This window comes from Artibeus jamaicensis, unplaced genomic scaffold, assembly GCF_021234435.1.
Source record: "Artibeus jamaicensis isolate MK-2021 breed Jamaican fruit bat unplaced genomic scaffold, CSHL_Jam_final scaffold_916, whole genome shotgun sequence".
In the NCBI taxonomy this organism is placed as follows: Eukaryota; Metazoa; Chordata; class Mammalia; order Chiroptera; family Phyllostomidae; genus Artibeus; species Artibeus jamaicensis.
The window spans coordinates 59,597,076-59,601,550 of NW_026522059.1; positions in this window are offsets into that span (position 1 = coordinate 59,597,076).

The window sequence follows — 4,475 nt, forward strand, 5'->3', positions numbered from 1 at the left end:
AAAGAAGTGCTTCCACCAGAGTATGCAACAGTGGTTCCATAAGTAGAGAGTTAAGATAGTCACTCAGATGTTGTGGGCTTCTCATAACACTGAACAGCAGGTAAATAAAGGTTTAATGTACTAGATGGGCTGATTAATCCTAATTGCCAAGTATAACTCAGATTGTTGCTACACAATCCCTAAGGTAGCAAGAATATGTAGGTTAAAGTCAATACACAAATGAAGGTTTGGTTATTTTACCAGGTTAAATCCCCACCATTGGAGATGCTGGCTGATGACAGAAAAAATGTGCAGTAGATAATAGAAAGAAGTTACAAATTTCAATTAGAGCCATATGAGGACTGAGGGATGTAGAAACCATTTTGTTAGGTATAAATTTATTTGCTTATTTTATTGGAGTATAGGTGTTTTTAATCACAACTTTTCAACATCTAGTAAAATAAGTTCTTTCTTTTTTTAACATCAAAAATTCTAATTGTGGTTTCTTCCTGCTTGATTTCATGCTTACTTTTTAACATTCTACATGTGTTTCTTAAATGTTTCCAATACTTTTATAATTATATTACCAAGAATAGATTATTTGCATGTCGATTTAAATTCCACAGATTTTATCTATCTTTTGAAAATTAAATTTTAAATTTTAAAATGTAACAAATATGTAATTTGCTGAGTTAAATTATTTTTAAACTAAAAAATAAAACAATGTTTTATATAGTTTTAAATATATTTTATTGATAATGCCATTACAGTCGTCTCATTTTCCTCCCTTTATTCCCCTCTGCCCTAGCATTCCCACCGGCATTCTCCCTGGCCCCTTAGTTGACGTCCGTGGGTTATGCATATAAGTTCTTTGGCTTCTTCATTTCTTATACTATTCTTAACCTCCCCCGCCTATTTTCTACCTACCATTTGTGCTACTTATTCCTTATGCCTTTCCCCCCATTTTCCCTGCCCTTCCCCTATGATAACCCTACATGTGATTTCCATTTCTGTGATTCTGTTTCTGTTCTAGTTGTTTGCTTAGTGCTTTTTTTTAGGTTAATTGGTCAATAGTGGTGAGTTTGTTGTCATTTTGCTGTTAATATTTTTATCTTATTCTCTTACTTAGATAAGTTCCTTTAACATTTCATATAATAAAGTCTTGGTGATGATGAACTTCTTGAAGTTGACCTTATCCGGGAAGCACTTTATCTGCCCTTCCATTCCAAATGAAAGCTTTGCTGGATAGAAGAATCTTGGATGTGGACCCTTGCTTTTCATGACTTGGAATACTATTTCCGGCCCCTCTTTCCTGCCAGGTTTCTTTGGAGAAATCAGCTGAGAGTTTTATGAGAACTCCTTTGTAGGTAAATGTCTCCTTTTCTCTTGCTGCTTTAAGATTCTCTCCTTATCTTTAATCTTGGGTAATGTGCTTATGATGTGCCTTGGTGTGTGTTTACTTGGGTCCATATTCTTTGGGACTGACTCTCAGAGCCTCCTGGACTTCATGGAATTCCATTTTCTTTGCCAGATTGGGGAAGTTCTTCTTCATTATTTTTTCAAATAAGTTTTAAATTTCTTGCTCTTCCTCTTCTCCTTCTGACACCCCTGTGATTTGGATGTTGGACCATTTAAGGTTGTCCCAGAGGATCCTAAGCTTCTCCTCATCTTTATGAATTCTTGTTTCTTCATTCTGTTCTGGTTGAATGTTTATTTCTTCCTTCTGGTCCAAACCATTGATCTGAATCCCAGTTACCTTCCCATCAGTGTTGGTTCTGTGTACATATTCCTTTATTTCACTTTGATAGCCTTCATTTTTTCCTTTATTTTGTGGCCATACTCAACCAATCCTGTGAGCATCTTCATTATCAGTGTTTTGAACTCTGCATCTGATAGGTTGGCTATATCTTTGTCTCTTAGTTGTATTTTTCCTGGAGCTTTTATCTGTTCTTTCAATTGGGCCAAATATTTTTGTCTTGTTGGTGCACTGTGGCACTGTATTTGGGGGAAGGCTCTGAGAGGGAACAATGCCATTGGCTCTCTGCAAACTTTCAGTCATTTCCCCTACCACCCACAAGCAAATTGTGCCCTTCTGGTGCTGGTTACCAGATGAGTGGTTTTGTGTATGTTCTAGGACCCCGTGGGTCTCTTCAGCAAACTGTTGGGAGTTTCTCCTGCCACTCCAACTCCCACAGGTATTTTCAGTCAGCAGTTTTGAGGCTTAATTTTCTGCTCTGGAATGCTGGGTTGTGTCATTTTTCTCACTACCCTGTTGTTCCTCCAGGTTTATCCACAAGCAAATGGGGGACCACCCAGTCTTCCAGCCTTGGCCTCGCCCATTCACCAACCATTGTTTTGCTGCAAGTCTTGTCCACCTACCTGCCCCTTCTCCACCCCTTCTACTGGTTGAAATGAATGTTTTTTTTTAACTCCTTGATTGTCAGTCTTCCATACAGTTCAATATTCTGTCAATTCTGGTTGGTTTTGTTTTTAAATTTGTTTTTGTCCTTTTGCTTGTGTGAGGAGGCATAGTATATGTACTTATGCCTTCATCTTGGCCAGAAGTCTATAGTTCTTTTTTTAATCTATAATTTTATTTTTGTAAGCATTACACATATTTATTTTTATTTTTTATTTTTACTTTTAATTTTCTTAATGTTTTTTCAAAGATCAAATATTTTTATTTTGATTAAGTCTGTTGATCAACTATATCTTATAGAGTTTATAATTTTTTATTGATGTTCAATTACAGTTGTACTCATTTCCCTCCCATTACTTTCCCCTGCCTACCCACCCTCACCTCTCACATTCATTCCTCCCCTGCATTGTCTTTGTCCATGAATCCTTTGTACATATTCCTTGATGACTCTTCCTCTTCTTTGCCCTTTATTTATCTTTTAATAAATAAAAATTCTTTTAGTTGTTTTTCTCTTTTACAATGGAGATTTTTTCTGGATTCTGAAATATTGCTTTTAAACTCTTTAACCACAACAATAATTGCAAGTTCTGTTAATATATTTTTAACAAAATACCTAATGTTTTAGTTCAGTAAAGTGTCCCTCCTTCATATCTGAAGGACAACTTTGTTAGATAAATTATTCCTGATTGGCAGTTTTTTTTTTCAATAGTTAATTGTGCCATCTGGCTCTCTGTTGGCATGAAAGGTTTTTGCTGAAAATCCCTGATAGTCTTATGAGCATTCCCTTGTTGCTTTCAAAATTCTTTTTTTAATTTTCAATATTTTAAATATAATTTGACTCAATGAATCCTCTTTGGATTGAACCTATTTGGAGACTTCTGAGCTTTATATACCCAAATGCCCAAATGCAGTGGTTTTATGTGGGAAGTTGTAGCTACTAAGTTTGTTTATACAACACATTTTAACCACTTTATCAAGTTGTATTTTTCATGTCATAAAATAAACAATACTTTTGAAGTTTGTTGTACGTGGGAACACAGTATGGAAGGAGTAGCTGAAGTTAATTCATTTATGTTTAAAAGAGAAGATATGTCAGTATGTGTCTGTGATGGTGGGAGTGCTCCACATCATGCACAAAGAGAGGGAAAGTGCCATTCTGGTGCAATGAGAGAGGACTGTGTCCAGCCAAAGGTTGAGAGGTGTAGCCTTACTTAGGAGTAAATAAAGTGTACCCCATGTAACAGGATAACAGGTAGTATATATAGTTAGAGATACAGGTAAGTTAGTAAATTTGGTGGTGGACATTTTGTGAAAGTTACTAAGGATTTCTCCTATTTTCTTAGTGAAATCAGAGTCAAAGTAATCAATAAAAGTGTGTGTCTGTGAGTGGAAGGGGAGTAACTTCTGTAAATTGTAGTAGAGTGAAAAAAGATATGATGTCATCCTTAGAAGAGTAAACTAAAAAAAAAAAGATTGTTAGACAATACTAAGGGCTGGTCTGAAATTAGAGGACATAAATATAAAATAAGGTTTACCAGCATAATTAGACATTTTCTTTAATCATAACGGGGAGTACAGACATAGGTTCAGAGTACTGGATTTAACCAGGTGTTAATTCAAAGACACCTCTGCCCAAGGAATGCTACAGGATGGGAAGAAGCACAGAAACAGAATGTTTCTTAATAAGTGAATATTGTTATATTCCCTGGAATAGAATCCAACCTACAGGGAGGAAGATCCTGAATCAGAGAAGGAGAAATGGAGAGCTTAAAGCTCAAGGGTCAATAACTTAGAGGGACTGATGAGGTAAAACTATTTTACACAGGTGTTTCATATACGGTAAAAAGGCCACTTGTTGGCTTCTAGTTCAGCCTTCAAAAATATTTCTTTCAGTTAGCTAGAGAATTTTATTTTCCTAATGTATGTGAATCAAATGATTTCAGTGATTTCTAATAAATAGTAATTTTTACCTACAGCATAAATGCTATTTTTATGTGATTTTTAGTGAATGGGTCTGCTTAAGTTGTATGTGAGGTTCAGTCACTTTTTATATATTTGAAAAGTAAGTATACTTCTG